Source organism: Silene latifolia, chromosome 9, assembly GCF_048544455.1.
Source record: "Silene latifolia isolate original U9 population chromosome 9, ASM4854445v1, whole genome shotgun sequence".
In the NCBI taxonomy this organism is placed as follows: Eukaryota; Viridiplantae; Streptophyta; class Magnoliopsida; order Caryophyllales; family Caryophyllaceae; genus Silene; species Silene latifolia.
In genome coordinates, this window is record NC_133534.1 from 84,795,745 (window position 1) to 84,813,525 (window position 17,781).

A 17,781-nucleotide genomic window follows, 5' to 3' on the forward strand; every position below is an offset into this window, starting at 1 on the left:
GCAAAATAAAATGCGAAGTTTCGCGCACACAAAAGCAATAAAAAGTGTTTAACAAAAGCAAATAAAAAGTTTGGAAAACATGTGATCAACTAGTAGTTGATCAAGAACGGCCACGGAATAGCCCACTTCGTCGGCTTCTGGCTACAAGAGGTAGCCTCAACGGTGCTTATCTTCTCAGCTGCACCCTTCTTAGCTTCCACGTCCGTATGGCTCAACGGATCAACACTTTCATCATCTCCCCAGTCAATGACCTCTTCTTGCTCATCAAAGTCCAAGTCGGACTCCCTTGCCTTGACCGGCTCGTCATCAACTTCCTCATCAGTGGCATAGCTAAGGCAACCAAGACCTCCTCGTGAAACGATTGGCTTCTTTTGCGGGTGGAGTGACTTGCAGCTCTTCCTTCCCAAACCAGCTCTCCCGCAATATCGAGAAATAGACAAATCTTCCTCCAATTTGCTCCCAATCTGGGGCGGAGGGGTTACAACAGGAATAGAGATAGGTAAATCAGGAAGCACAAAGTACGATTTCTTGTCAGAAACCGTATTACAAGTCACAGGCCACATGGGGTCCTTTTTCTTAGATGGCTGGGCAAAAACAATAGAATGCTTGCCCACTTTAAAAGTCAAGGTTCCTAGACCGACATCTATGATCGCACCAAAGAAGTGTGCGAAATGGCCTACCCAAAATAATGGGAATGTGGGCATCCTCAGGCATGTCAAGTACAACGAAGTCGACGGGGAAGAAAAACTTCCCTATTTGGGCGGGGATGTCCTCTAAGACTCCTTTTGGCTGGACCGCAGATCGGTCAGCCATCTGTACTGTCATATCTGTCACTGCGAACCTAGTCAATTTGAGCTTCCTAGCTAGACTCAAAGGCATGACGCTTATACTAGCTCCTAAGTCACATAATGCCTTCTCAATAGAGAAGGTACCTATATTGCCAAGAACAGAAAAGCTACCCGGGTCCTCTAGCTTATGGGGTGCAGTATGAGATAAATAAGAGCATGACTCTTTGGTTAATGCGACAGTATGCACATTTTCATGTGACTTTTTCTTAGACAAGAGTTGTTTCATGAATTTAGTGTAGGCAGGCACTTGATTGACCAACTCAAGGAAAGGAACTTGTACATTCAAACTACGAATAACCTTTTCAAATTTATTGAAAGATACCTGTTCCTTTGTCGGCACTAGTCTCTCTGGATATGGGGCTGAGAGAAGTACCTTAGCCCTCTCTTCTAAGTCTCGCATGCCGACATCCGTGGACTTAGGCTGAAAGTCCACCACCTTCTCCCTATTGAAGCTTGAACCCTCCTCAGACCGTCTCAAATGTGAGCCATTGACCGACATTGGGTCGAACTTCGGAATCGGGACGGACCCATCAGCGCTCGGGTCTTGCCCCAATACTTTCGGAGTTTTCGAACCCCGGAACAAATGGTCTATTAAATTATCGGGCATTGAAGGACGAAATTTCTCAATATCAGCAGGGGTCTCAGTCGATCGACCACCTTGCTCGGTCAATCGACCGAGATGTACGATTCGAAGCTCTCGTAACCGCATATCGGTCGATCGGCCGGATATATATCGATCGATCGATATACCTGGTTGACGCCTTGTTCTTGTTATTTTTCGTTAAAGCTTTCTTTTGACTCGGTTCCGCCTCATTCTTTTCAGGGGCATCCTCGACCATAGCGGGCCCCTCCAAGGTAGACCCACTCCTCAAAGTAATGGCATTCGGGGTCTCTTTGGTCGGTTTGAGTCGGTAAGTGTCCGGGAGCTCGAGTGGTACTCTTACTAGCCAATTGAGCAATTTGGCTCTCTAGTAGCTTCATCCCGGCCTCACTAGCTTGGGACTCCTTCAAAGAACAAGTTCTTAAACTCAAAGCAAAATCGAGAACCATGGGATTGTTGTTGTTGCTACGGCACATAGGGAGGTTTTTGGTATTGTTGTTGCTTATGATGAGGGGCACATAAGCTTCTTCTTCTTGTTGTTGTGGAGGTTGAGTCGGATTCGAGGACATTCGGCTACTCCACCTCAAGTTGGGGTGGACATTCGGCTCATAGTACGTGTTTGTCGGCCTATAGTGTTGAAAGGCAAAGACAAGACTCAAAGGGGACAAAACAAATTTCGAGACATGCCCCTCGGCTCCACATCTTCTACGACGAAAGGACCGTCTCGAAACAAAGCGTTAACATGGTACATCCCACCTTTAGAAGCTCTTCCCAATTCATATTTGTTAAACCTTGCAGTGAGAGCTTCTAGTGCAGCAACAGAGGAAGATTCAGCAGCTCTCCTCTGGTTTCCTCTCGAATTCTCATATTCAGCCTTATGAGTGGCCAAATCATCGATGATCTTCCATCCTTTAATCTCTCCCATGTTCTCAAAAATCGGCCATTGGTGACATCCAAAATAGCCCTCTCGATCGTCATACAACCCATTGTAGAACTGGTTGCAAAGACTCCATTTTTCGAACCCATGGTGCGGTATGGTTCGCACCAGTTTCTTGAAACGGACCCATGCTTCATGGAAGTTCTCATCAGGCCCTTGTTTAAAGCTCGTGATCTGAGCTCTAATGGCATTCGTCTTCGAGGCAGAGAAGTACTTTTTGTAGAATGCCAGGGCTAAGGAATTCCAGTCGGTGATCCCATGGGCGGCTCGGTCCAGATCTCTATACCACTTTCTTGCAGCGTCACGAAGAGAGAAAATGAACATGGTCTCCTTGATCTGATCTTGGGTCACACCGGCCGGCGAGGGTATAGAGCAGCAATAATCAATAAAAATCTCCATGTGCTTGGCTGCATCTTCATTTGCAGCTCCCCCGAACTGGTTTCTCTCAACCAGGTTAATATAGGAAGGCTTTGGCTCGAATTTTCTCGCCTCCCCAGGTAGTTCGAATCCTTTGTAGAGATTCGCAGCTGTAGGCTCTGAGTGAATAGCAATGGTTGCTTCTTCAGCCATGACTGGGATTTCTGGAGAAGTAACTGTCTCAATTTGAAGAAGTAGAGGCGGGAGATGTAGGTGGATCTCCTTCGAACAGAGCGTTCTTGTAGTAGCTTGATGAGTACTCGGCTCTTCCTCTCGTCGGTAATACCCTTTGTGATCGTCTCAACTCGCGCAAGGATTTCTCGATCTCGGGATTTAATGGTACTAGTTCACCACCCTGTGACCTGCGCATAAGAAGAAACTACAAAAAGAATATAAGAAAAGTTTAAGGAACGGAAGTCCCTTAAACTAAATAAAGACTAAATAAAAACAACTAAAAATTAGAACAATTGCCTCCCAAAACAACGGCGCCAAAATTTGATACCCGTCGTGAGGTGTCAAAAATAATATTTATAAACTCCAACTACAACTATAGCTAGCGGCAGTCGGGTCGAACCACAGAGAGGCAGACGTAATTTCTAGTTGTTTAAATTCGGTCTAAGGTAACAATAAGGTGGGGGTTTGATAGGATTTGGTCTACAACTATTGAGCAATAAAATAAAGTGAACTAAGCAAATGGATGAAATCAAGTATAAAAAGAGGTACTAGGATGGTCGGTTCGTTATTGTTTCGGCGGCAGCATACTATACAGGTCCAAATCGAACACATGTGAGGCGGGAAACAAGAGGTCCTCTCGGTCCACTCTTAACAGATAGCATCTTTCGATCTCGCTATAGGTCCCTAATATCACTAATATTGACTCTCGTCCAGAAAAGTGACTAATAATCTAATCTTTACCTATCTTTCGATCTCAGCGCAGTTTAGTCATTTCAATTGGTGATCTAACAACTTTCCCTATCTTTCGATCTAATGGGTCAGTCATAAATTAAGCATCTAACTGGTCGCATGCATTCGATTCGTTAAATACAACATTAAAATCAATTAAAACGAAAGGTAACCTCACGTGGTCAGTCGATCGACCAGGTATGGTAGTCGATCGACTGACACGCGATTTCAGTCCAAATTAATACTACGCCGCCTACGCTATAATTCCCCTACATCCTAGCACAATTGATTTAGCTACTCATGGCTATGGTTAAAATAACAATAATATTGATGATAAAGACTACTGAATTCATGCTAAAAATAGTAGAACAAACAATTAACATAAACGATAATTGGCTTAGATTCTAACTAACAATTCGATATCTAACAATGCAATAATAATGAACTGAAAGTAGAACAGAAGGAATACCTAAAATTGCAGAAGAATAGTAACAGAATGATTAGAAGTATGAATGAAAATCCGATGCAACCAATATTCCAAACCCTAACTATGATATTTTAAAGCTGAATGTGAAACTTAGATAAAAACTCGATGCCTTTATCTGATGTTCTAGGTTACGTTATATAGCAAACATACGTAACAACTTATTATCAAAACCTAAACATAATGGGCTTGCTTTCCTCGATCTTTTAATTCTCGTCTGAGTAGCGAGGTGGTCGATCGACTGAGATGACCGGTCGATCGACTGCTATGCTGTGTACAATAGTTTCTGGAACCCGCATGTTGGTCGATCGACTGAAGGTAGTGGTCGATCGACTGCTTTAGCTGCTACTTGACTTCTATAATCTCGTGGATTTGTCTTTTGGGCTTTGAAATGCGCACCAATCTCATTCCTCGAGTCAATACTTCACATCAATTGCAATGCAGGATAGTCGGGGACGGATTTAGCTCAATTTCCGTTGAATTCTTCACATTTCTGCAATAAAGTACAAAAACATGAAAGTAGACGGAAATGGGGGAAATGGCAGCTTAAACTACACAAATGAGTTCTGAAATGCGTGTAAAATGAGGTGCAAAACATCATATAAAAGACACGCATCAGGTAGTGTCGTGTTGCACCGTATAATTCAAACAAGTCTTACCGTGACAAAAGAGAAGTTGAGCACCACAATCGATTTACCGTATGGGATGTGGGTGTCTCGGTTGTTGGAGATTAAGCGTGTGGTGGGACAAGATAGTTACAGTGTTAGTGCGCGGGACTGTATGTGTGATAAGTTGATCAAGCTAATGGGTCTTGTTATTGATGGACCCGAGTTGCTTCTTGCTAAAGATGTTGAGAAAACCCCGGTAGATTCGGGTTTGGGAGCTATAAAGTCAAAATTGGAGGGGTTTATGAGTGGTTTAATGGAGAAATTCGAGGAGCATTCGACTAATTTGGCTACGGTGTTGTCACGGGTTGGACCATCTCGGTCTTTTGACTCGGGCTTGGATGCTACTCGGGTGTACTCTTGGATGGAGGAAGTGGACAAAAGGTTAGCGGGTTTTGAGAGGGAGTTGAAGGCAATTCGTGGGGAAGTGTTCCCACACGGTGATCGTCTCACTTTCCTTCCGAGTCAGGGTGGAGCTTTGGTTATGCACGGGAAAGCAATGGCGGGTGATCAAGCGCTCACGTTGGAGGCCACAAAAGCTCTTTCCTTGAAAGTGCTTAACTTTGAGAGGAGCATTGGTACACTTTCTCAGCTGGTTCGAAGCTCGTTTGACCGTCTTGATGCCTTAGAGCATCGTACTAGGCCCGACTACGTAAACCCGTATAAGACCCGTAACATTTGATTTCCTCTCGTCTTACCACATCTAGCCCTTATCTTACTTAGCTTTCTTTTTCTTTTGTGTTGGTGTGTTTGAACATTATCATTCGGCCCATTTTGGCAATGCACTTGTGGTTATGGCCCAAGTGTTTCATTAGACATGTGTTAATTCGGCCCACTTTGGCTTTAACATGTTTAATTCCTAGTTTGTATGATACTTATCTTTTGGATGCTTATAGTCTTGTGAGTTATTACTATTTCCTATGACGTTTTATCTCTTGTCTCGTCTTATATTTTTCTAGTCATTTTTGATTTGTCTTAGCTTTTCGATGATGTCAAGAGGGGGAAAGAACGTTTATAGTAAGCATCTACCTAAGCTTGCTCCTTATCAAGACCAATTGTCTCTTAAAGTCCTTAAAGTTTCGGTTTTTGAAGAATCGTTTGGATCTTGCGTTAATCTTTATTATCAAGATAACGGTATTATATTGAGGGGGAACTACTCAATTAGTCACAAATTTTAGGAGGCTTACCATCATCAAAAAGGGGGAATTTGTTGAACCATATAGCTTATATGTTTATGTTTTGATGATGTCAAGGTGCTTTACAATTTATATACTTGTTGCGTATAATCGTTTGTTAAGTATTTTAGAATTAACCTATTACAAGCAACAAGGGAGATTATGACAATTGCATGAAACGTTCAAGCCTTCAATCAAGATCAAACGGTTCAAGATTCATTCAAGAATTATGTGAAGACGAAGTCCGTCTAAAGATTAATCAAGCTTGGATGATGACGTAACCTGTACTCGAAGATCTCCTTGAAGATTAGAATAGTATAGGTGATTATCTCGTAATGGTAATCAAGAATGAGTTTCTTGAATTGGTAAAGTTATAGCTTTGCAGCTATAACATTACTAGTAAAAGAGCTCAATGTTATAGCTCTCCTACTATAACATTGAAATGCTGAGTTTTTATACACGACTTATAAATGTTTTGAAAGTTGTTTTATAACTGTTTAAGGTTCATTTTAAATGTTTTAATGAAATTATTTATATTTCAAAGCCCGGTTTAGTAAGGAGCCCGGTTTTGTTGTAAACGTTAATTAGTGGTCATGATGGATCAACCTATGAGTTGGACCTTGCTACTAATTAGGGTTTCAACATAGCCTCTTTTTGAACCTAAATTCTAATCATATATTAAGGTTAGGGTTTGTACGTTTCACGAGGCTTATGGGCCGTGATATCTCGTGTTGCCTAGGGTATATTAGGTAAAGATTTTATTCTATAATAATATCTTTACATATCTTACTTAATATATTTGTTTATGGTAAAAGATATTCTTGTTTTAAGAAATCTTATCATAATCTTAGAATTTATAGTAAAGATAATATTTGGAAAGATTATATTCTATCTCTTAATATTCTTTATTATCTTTTAAGGCTTTTAGGAAAGAGATAATAATAAGATATAATTTGTTTTTATATCTTAATATTTCGGCTATTAGGGTTTGACAAAACCGTGTAGCCTACTTCCTCTTCTCTTATAAATACTTTGCTATTTACAACGTCTAAGATAGAGACCTTAAGCATAAAATTTGATTTCATCTTTGCAAAGCAAAACCGTGTGTTTTAAAAGGAAAACCGTTTTGTTATTTTGAAAGGTCGTGTGTTTATAAAGCTCGCATACTCGTTCTTCATTTATCGTTATAAGATAATAGTGCTTAGTTGATTTCTTAACTTGTTCATTAACGTGAACCTTTGTTAGAATCATTAGTGCTTTCTTATTAGCGTAAGTTAGTCACTCGAGTATTTAACGGTACTTATTGAGTTATAGCTAGAGTTAGTTGTACGAGTTGGGTTAGTAAATTTGTAATCCGTAGAAAGGTACTAAATTTATTAATCGAGAATAGTGGACGTAGGTTTCGACTTGTGAGACTGAACCACTTCAAAAACCGTGTGTCTCTTCGTTCTTTCGTTTGTTTCGCTTATTACGTTTACATTCTTTAGTTGATTAGTTAAAGTTTAATCAATAAACTTTAAATAATCAATTACATTAGCATAATCGAAAAAGCCTTTAAAAAGTTTTAAATCCTCAATTCACCCCCCCTCCCCCTCTTGAGTATTTTGGATCAATAGACTCTTCATGCAGTTCCGGCTTCACAGCCAGAACTCAACCCAGGAACAGACGCAGCAATTGCTGTGCCTCTTCCAAAGGACGCAGCTCTGCTGCGCCTGTTCCCGGTTGATTTCTGTCTCTGATCTCCCTTTTCTGCCTTGACCTAGTTTATTAGTTTACGTATTTAATTTACTATTATTCGTATTATCATGCATAATCTGTTCGTTTACTCATTTATTTTTTCTTTTCCCAAATTATCCGTTTTAAATGTATTTTCGACATAAATCAATAAATCCGATGTAATTATTGTAATTTTTCTTTATTGTATTATTATTGTATTTCTTTTATCGTATTGCTTGTATGCTCTCACATGTAATTAACCTAAAATTCTACCTCGACATTAATGCATGTTAAATTACGTGTCTACCGACTTAGTTAATTCTCATATGCCAGGATTAATTTATTGGATGTTGCATTGCATGCATATAAATCGACAACATATCAAGTATAGACGATTTTCCCTAATCATTAGTAGAGGCCGCTATCGAGGCGGGCGGGATTAGGTGTTCGATCAAAAGAGCTTCCTAATAGGTACCCTCACCCCTTACTCCAGATCTCTGTGAACATCCGTGTTCATTGGCATCCACGAGAGTCATTCTAGACATAGAATGCTAAGGGTGACGAGTGCTTAGTGTTCATGTCATTACTTTGTGTCTTGACATGACGCGAAGTATTCGAACGGTTTCCAATTTCCCACAATAAATTGGTGGCGACTCCACAAATGCAAAACAAACAAAGAGGAAAAGCTTGCTTCGCTTTTCGCTCCCGTGGGCCCGCGTCCACAGTTTGGCGACTCCGCTGGGGATAATACACTTACGTGTAGCCAAAAGGGTGAAACTTAAACAAGGTTAGGGAATAGTTTGTACAAGACAATTGTCGGTTTTCATAACTCGGTCTTCCTAGATCGTTTCATTCGGCCTTCCTAGGCCCAACCCAACCCATTCGACCAATCGTCCCGTCTAAACGGTCCTAATTCTTATTTGGGCCTAAGGATGGATAGCGTTTGACGTCATCCATACCCTGGTACTTTTGTTTGTATCAAGGACATTCACTACTTGAGGAAATGGACTAGGAATCGACCTTACTCTTGTTTGGTACGAGCCTCTCCACAAACCCCGGGTTTGATTGTTCGGTATGGCAACCCACCCTTTAAAACCAAAACCCTTCTAAATGCACTCAGCATCCCGTTATAATGCTTGTATAATGTTTGTACCATATGTGATCACCATTTCTAAACAAAACCATGACGATTTTTGTAAAATCAAAATCCCTTTTAAAAATGTAAAATTTTTTGAAGCATAGGCCTAATATTAGCGCAAAACCAGTCGAAACTCTGTCCAATTGGCGAGTCAGACCTCACTTCGAATACACTCCTACAACTACACTACAGTTGACTAGAACCAACATTTTTCAAACCTTGTCATTTCCTCAAAAACTCACTTGACACAAGCGGCACACTCCCACTTCACGAGTCCAAACACTTCTTTTTTCGAGTAAGTGTGCTAGAATGGTCGATCGTGTTTTGATTCGTCGTCGATCGCTTATCCAGTTTCCAAGATGCCCGAAACAAGCAACGTGAACCACAACCAACTCCAGAATGGTAATGATCAAATCCTAGCCGCGCTAGCTCGTCTCCAAGTCACTTAAGATCAAGTATATGATCGCCTCGACACAATCGAAGGCCGAATATATGCCGTGGAAACGAGGATGCCTCCTCGAGAAAGTGAAGTGTCTGATGAATTTGTGAATAACTTCGGGGACAAAAACCCTCCCATAGGTATGACTACAGCTGAGAAACGACTCCAATACTTGGAGGAACAATTGATGTATCTCAAAGGGGATGCCATTTATAGGGAAAATAATCGCAGATATGAAGCCGTGAGTTCCAAGTTGCCAACCAACTTCAACATGACGGATATCCCTAAATTCAAGGGGCATGAAAACCCTTTGAACCATATTCGTTCTTTCAAGGATTACATGTCTATCAAAGGCATTAAACCCGAGATGTTATTAAGGATATTTCCTTCATCTCTTGACACCATCCCAAAACAATGGTTCTATTCTCTAGAGCACAAGAAAATTGCTACCTAGGACGATGTCGCAATTGAGTTCGCCAAGCAATATGCGGATAATGCTGAAATCCAAGTCAACATGCACACTTTAGAGGTTCTTACCCAAAATGACAATGAAGGTTTCACCAAATTCCTAAGTAGGTGGAGGAAGAGTAGTACCCAACTTGTTGAACGTCCAGATGAAGCTACCCTCATGAAGAAATTCGTGGACAACCTAAAGCCCATCTATGCAAGTCATTTGAGGTACCAAAACATTAAGACCTTTAAAGACTTAACCGTACTAGGAACAAGGATCGAAGATGAAATCTGTAAAGGGCTCTTATCCAAAATGGTAGGTCATGGATATCAAGGCTCAACAAGTCGTTCTGACGGCTCTACTAGCAAAACTGATGAAGTTAACCTTCTCGAGCCATCTAAGAAGAGTACCCCACCAAGGAAATTCACAAATATTGGGGACACATATTCCAATGCTCTAAAAAGGTTGATGAAACTGGGTAAACTTAAACCCATAGGCCCTACACCCGAACCAGAAAAGAAATTCAAGTTCTGGAATGAGAATTCATACTGCGAATACCATAGAGGTAAGGGACATGATACAGAGAAATGCTACAAACTGAAAAATGTACTTCAAGACATGATTGAAGATGGTCGCCTACCAATACCGCATGGAGGTAAGCCAAACAACATTCAGAATCCTCTAGGAGTTCTGATGATTACAAGTGATGAATCTACCTTAGATTGCTCACATCTTATCTCCCCAAAAGAAGAGGTGATCAATGGGATATGGATGGATAACGAGGGAAATGTCTACCTCCAGGATCTTCCCTTAATCAAGAGCGCCGAAAGCATCATAGATGAGATCATTGCCACACTGGGCACAGAAACCAACACCAATCAGCAGAAAGGATGGAGAAAGTCGATCAAATGGACAAACAATCAAGGAAGACTCTTCAAGCTCACCACTGGAGAAGGAGAGATGTTCAACGGAGAACCAGAAGACGGTGAATTCGAGTCAGAGTCAGAGTCAGAGTCAGAGTCGGAGTCAGAGTCGGAGTCTAGAGAAGTTCCTAGAGAGTCTTCTCCTGTTGTCATTCCCACTCCCCTTGTTTCTCCTAGCTTAGCATCATGTAGTAACAGTAGTTCGGGAAATGTCCCAACGGCTGTCCTTTTACCGCCACTGACTACAGATCAGATGGCTTCTTTGTTTCAACTTTTCTTAAACTTTAATATGAATAAATCAGGTTCTGCTTACTCTCTGTGTTACTCTGAATGCAATTCTGTTTACGATGATACTGAGGATGACCCAGACCCAGACTCGATCGAGATACCTCCTTACATAGCCAAAGAAATACTATAAGAGGGGGAAGGGGGACCAGTAATAGAAAACACTGAACCCATCAATGTAGGAACCGAACTAGAACCCCAAGAACTTAGGATAGGGACGACCTTGAGCCCTACCAAAAGGGCTAGTTTCATAGACCTCCTACACGAGTTCAAAGATGTTTTTGCTTGGTCCTACAAAGACATGCCAAGGATCGACAGGGACATCACAGAGCATAGATCCCAATCAAATCGGGTTTCAAACCCGTGAAACAGAAGCTTCATCGAATGAGGACAGAATGGGCTCTCAAGATCAAAGAAGAAGTCGATATACAGTTCAAAACCGGGTTCATCAAAGTTTCCGAGTACTCAGACTGGGTAGCTAACATAGTACCCATACCCAAAAAGGATGGGAGAATCCGTGTTTGTGTTGATTTTAGAGACTTAAACAAAGCCAGTCCTAAGGATGACTTTCCTCTACCACATATCGCCATATTGGTGGACAATACAGCAGATCACGCGTTACTATCCTTCATGGATGGATATGCAGGATATAACCAGATCAAGATGGCCATAGAAGATATGCATAATACTGCCTTCGTCACTCATTGGGGAACTTATTCCTACACGGTTATGCCGTTTGGGTTAATTAATGCCGGAGCTACATACCAACGGACCGCAACTACGCTCTTACATGACATGATGCATAAAGAAGTTGAGGTATATGTAGATGACATGATTGTCAAGTCCAGGGAAATAGAGGGGCACATTGCGAACCTTCGCAAATTCTTCTCAAGGCTACGGAAGTACAACATGAGGCTCAATCCTCAGAAATGTGCATTCGGAGTAACATCTGGTAAACTCATGGGATACGTTGTTAGCCAACGAGGAATAGTAATAGACACTTCTAAGATCAAATCCCTAATCGAAATGCCGCAACCTCAAATGGAGAAAGAATTTAGAGGATTCCTAGGCAAGGTGAAATACATAAGTCGATTCATATCGAAACTCACCAGTATCTGTGAAGCTATCTTCAAGAAGTTAAAGAAAACAGATCACACCGTGTGGGATGATGACTGTCAGAAGGCTTTCGACCAAATCAAGGAAATACTAGCCAAACCGCCAGTGCTCATGCCACCCCAACGAGATCAATGTCTTGGTTTATATCTCACGATAACTGAAACGGCCATGGGCGCCATGCTAGCTCAAACCGTAGGAAAAGAAGAAAGAGCTATCTACTACCTTAGTAAGAAGTTCTTGGAGTACGAGTGCAAATACACATCACTCGAGAAGACATGCCTCGCTCTTGTATGGGCAACGAAGAAGCTACGCCATTACATGCTTAGCTACTCCGTCAAAATATACTCCAAAATGGATCCTGTCAAATACCTCTACGAGAAACCCGTTCTCAATGGACGCGTAGCAAGATGGACTTTGATGCTCTCAGAGTTCGATCTCAAGTATTTACCTCTGAAAGTTATAAAGGGGCGCGCCGTTGCCGAATTCTTCGTAGAAAATCCCATTAATGATATACAAACGATAGACACCTGGTCGTTTCCGGATGAGGATATACTCCAAACCGATGTAGACTCCTGGGACCTTTATTTTGATGGAGCATCGAACTTGAGAGGATTTGGAATAGGAGTGTTGCTCATTTCTCCTGAAGGCGAGCATACACCAATCTCTGTCAAACTCGACTTTGAGGTGACAAATAACGCTGCAGAATATGAGGCTTGTCTCATTGGATTACAAGCAGCAGTAGGTTTAGGCATCAAGAATCTTCAAGTGTATGAGGATTCATCTTTGATCATCAACCAAATTACAGGATCTTGGAAAATCCGAAGTGAAAGCTTAGCACCTTATCAAGCCAGAATAGCCCAAATTGCCCAATTCTTTGATCAAGTAACCTACCTACACCTACCTCGAGAGGAGAATCAATTTGCAGATGCTCTTGCAAAACTTGCATCTTTGATTAATATGCCGGATAGCATGGTAGAAATGCCTTTATGAATCGAACGACGGTCAGAGCCAGCTTATGTGCACCAAATCACCGATGAAGAGGAAATCACAGGGGAACCTTGGTTCCAAGCAATCCTAAACTTCAAACTCAACAACACCTATCCATCGGATATGGACAAAAGGGGACAACGCTCTATACGCTTACTAGCTTCCCAATACATTCTCATGCAAGGAGAGTTATACAAAAGAACACCTCTTGGTGTAATCCTACGCTGTCTTGATCATTCACATGCATGGAAAGTGATGGAAGAAGTCCATGATGGAGAATGTGGCCCTCACATGAGTGGACCCATGATGGCAAAGAAAATCACACGTTTGGGGTATTATTGGACTACAATGGAATCCGATTGCATCAAATATGTAAGACATTGCCACAATTGCCAAATCTTCAGGAATGTGCAACATGTCCCTCCTTCATTACTCTACGCCATGACATCTCCCTGGCCATTTTCTGCTTGGGGAATTGACATCATCGGCAAGATCACTCCAGCCGGAACAAGAGGTCACTGTTTCATCCTAGTAGCAATCGATTATTTCACCAAGTGGGTAGAAGCGGCTTCCTACACCAGTCTTACAGCCAAGAACGTGGCAAAGTTCATACAAACCAACATCATTTGTCGATACGGTTGCCCACATGAGATCATCAGTGACAATGGATCACATTTCCAAGCTGAGACTGAGCAATTGCTAGCCAAGTATAAAATCAAGCATCACCACTCCTCGTCATATAGACCACAAACTAATGGCGCGGTAGAGGCAGCAAACAAAAACGTTGTCACAATTCTCAAGAAAATAATTGACAACTATCGAGATTGGCCAAGCAAGATACCTTTTGTTTTATGGGGATACCGTACATCTATTAGGAAGCCCACTGGGGCCACCCCTTTCTATTTGACCTACGGCATGGAAGCCGTATAACCAGTCGAACTAGAAATACCATCCTTGCATATTTTACTCGAAAGTCAAATCCCAGAAGCGGATTGGAAGAGAGATAGATATGAAGAACTCATCCTCCTGGATGAAAGAAGATTGCGTGCATTACATAATGTGCAAACATATCAGGCACGTATCAAACGAGCCTTCAACAAAAGGGTTAAGCCAAGGAACATCAAAGAAGGAGACTTGGTCCTCAAATCAATTAGAGCTCTTTTACCTGTCGATCCACGAGGAAAAGTCAAACCCAATTGGGTCGGGCCATTTCTAGTCAAGTCCATACTTCCAGGGGGTGCGGTTAGGATCACAGACTTAGATGGGAATGAATTTGCCAACCCAACAAACCTCGACCAACTGAAACGTTACTATGCCTAGAATAGGAGCAAAAACGCGCCTCGCGTAACCTCACGTGTCGCCCTTGTGGCACGAAATAAACAGCCCTTGGCCAAGCTAAAATAAGCTAATGTCATCTTGCTCTTGCATTTTGACAATTTGTCATCCTCATATCATCAAATAAACTGAAATGCATTTTAGGAGTAAGTGAAAGCTCATGCTTATTTTCTAAGTTCATTACAAGCTCTTGCTTAGAACAATTATTCTTTTACATTTACTTGAACTACGCGCAAGGGTTTGATTTCATTTTTTTAATGAATACTGATCGGTCCGTTTCATGTTCACAATTGAATATATGTTGTCGTTGGGTCACGTCCGAATCAAAACACAATTTATAGCTTCACAAACAACTCTACAATCAGTAAAGAGGCAAGTAAAGGTCGGATCCCAAGGGACGGGAATTGAGATGAGATTTCTATTGAAACTAGTGGTGTCTTAGGGGTGTCACAATTTGGGTTGATGTAGAAGGTCACTAACTAAATAGCAATGAAAATAAATAAGCAAGATGAATTAAAAGGGTTGTAAACAATTGATAAAAAGCACTAGGGTGTCATGGGGTCATAGGGGAATCATGGGAATTGATCATACAAACATGTTCTCAAATTATAAGCAAGCAATTATTGTTGTGATGGATTGAGTTGGGTTATATCTTACAATCCTAGGAAAGTTTGGGTCCCGGAGCCGAATCGATTAGATTGTACAACACCTACAAGTCGACTTAATCTTCCCTACTCAACAACATGCATGGTCTAATGAGATTCGAGTTGGTTTATGTCTTACAAATCTCATTGAAAAGATAAGTGATGGGTAAAAAATGCAAGGATTCATAGGCTCACATTTCATCAAACATAACATGTGCATGAGTTGAGATCAAAACAAGCAAGCAAATAAACCATGAAAGCATATTAATTTAAGCATGAATCATTCCCCATGTTGGTTTCCCCTAATTACCCATTAACCCTAGCTAGGTCACTACTCACTCATTATCATGTTGATCATGCTAGCAAGGTTGTCAATCATACCAACAAAAGGAAACATGATGAATAAATGAAAGTAATTAACAATAATTAAAAAGGGATTAAGAGAATTATACCTACTAATGATTCCAATAATAAAGCAAAGAATAAAAGAAGTACTTGATGCTTGATTGAGAGGTTGTCAATCTCCCAATAATAACCCAAATAATCTTCAATTACTTAAAATAAAGGATGAACAAAAGAGAGACTAAGGAAATAAAACTTGTATTAAAACTTGATTAATTGTTGATTACAATATTAAAGAGAGATTTGATTGATATTAACTACTCTAATAATTGATAAGAAGAACATCCTCTTCTAATTAGACTAATGGGGTATTTATAGTGGAAATTAGGTGGATGAATTAGGGTTAACTAAGGGCTAAACTAGTAATTACACTTTTTAGATTGAGCAGGGAGAAGCCGGTATTTTTCGAAGGAAAGGCTTCTTTCTTTGATGCATGAAGAGACGAATTCGTGCTGGGCTGGAATCCGGGCGTATTGGTGTCGGGACGGGCGGATTGTAGCAGGGGAAGACGGGCGTCTTCGAGGGAATCCGGGCAGATTCTGGTGGCTGCTTACCCGGGCGTCTTTGAAGGAAGACGCACGGATTGTGTTGTGGAGGACGGGCGGATTCATGGCAATCCGCTCGGATTGTAGCTCAGCATCGTTTCTTCTTCTTTTCTTCCCTTTTCTTCATAAAATCCTTGGGGATTTCCTTGGGGATGCAAGGATCCTTTCTTCAACATTGCTCATCTACTATAATATGTACAAAGGCCTTCTAATCTTGTCTCTCCTTGATGCTTGGTCATTGAATTCAATTAATTTAGTCTCGTTTTGCCATGACAATGCAAGATTTGCACTCCTTTCCTACCAAGGGATCAAAATCTCAAAGAATATGCAAAACAAAGAAATAAAGACAATAAATGGCCCAAATATGCACTAAAAAGCATGGGAACAAGGCTAATTCGGAAGCTAAATATGCGCTAATTATGGTCACATCAAATATCCCCAAACCGAACCTTTGCTCGTCCCGAGTAAAGAGGTGACAAAGACTAGGACCATTATTTAAACTAACCTAATAACATAGCCGATATGAGACAATTAGCGGGTCTCACTCCGCCCCTTCAACTCACAACAAGACAACCATGAGGTAGGATGCCTTCTTGCAAGGCAAGGTGGGTCTTGCCAAAATGGCGACACATCCAAACATTAAGCACACAAAATCAAATAATGGATGCATCTACAAACGGAATAGCCACTTCCTCATCAAGTGGCGGAGGCACTAAGAGAGAACAAATTTAAGAGCATATAATCCTTCACAAATACTAGTTCAAAAAATTACTAAGGCTAAGAGGATGGCACTAAATCACCTCTAAATGGTGTTAAACTAGACTACTTTCGTCCTCAATTTCCAAATGCTTTCGTCAAGAGCGATCGGATGGTGGTGGAATGATGATCCCTATGATGCTAGTAGCATATGACATGACAAGTCTCGAATTCTCTACAAAAGTAAAGGTCATGGATCGTCCCAAGCTCGACAAAGTGGCTTGACAAAAGGCTTTTTGGGAATGAAATGCTCAAATCTTTATAAACAAGGGTGGATATGACTCGTAATCAAAATTGTCCTCATTTAACTTTCACATTTCAAAAATTTAAGATGGGGTTTTTCCCTTCCGGGCTAGTGTCCTTTGCTTTCGCCAATCGCTTATTAGGCAACCGGTTAACCTCTAGACAATAGCTTTTCGGGGTGATAGTCACTCTGTCTCTGGGCGGTTGAATTCACAACCGTGTGGGGGCCTAGTTCAATGGATCCCTCTCCAAAGCACATCGAAGTGGTACGCCTCCATCAAAACAACTAAATTTCTCAACATTTCAACATTTCATAACATTTGAGGTTTCCTTAGCAATAAATTACTTCCACATAACAAAATTTTCGAAATGATCACTTCAAGCTTATTGATAGAAAAGTATTTTTGGGTTGCCTTACCATAAGGTCAATCAAGGTCACCTAGACAAGTTAACCAAGTTCACATCGCATCACGGGGTTGGATAGGTGACTCACATGCAAACCCTTGACTAGGCTTTGGGTCATGGGTCAAAAGACACTAGTATGACACAATCTAGGGTGTTTTACAACCATTCTAGTAAGCAAAGTCTTAAGTTGAAAAAGTATTTGTAATGGCTTAGTTGCTCTTGTCAAAGTTCTCAATTAGGAACTTTTCAAAATATTTTATCTAAATGCAACTACATGCCATGATGCAACTATTATATACATCCTAATGCAAGTGATTCTATCAACTAATATGACATATAAACTAAATGCAAGTCCTAAGTTCACAT

At 41.0% G+C, this 17,781-nt stretch overlaps 1 non-coding gene across 1 annotated transcript; it reads left to right on the forward strand.

Moving 5' to 3' along the window:
* Positions 1–2,468: 2,468 nt before the first annotated feature.
* Positions 2,469–2,575, forward strand: LOC141603673 (small nucleolar RNA R71). The gene has a single exon (XR_012525531.1). It is a non-coding gene; the product is annotated as a small nucleolar RNA R71 (small nucleolar RNA).
* Positions 2,576–17,781: the final 15,206 nt, after the last annotated feature.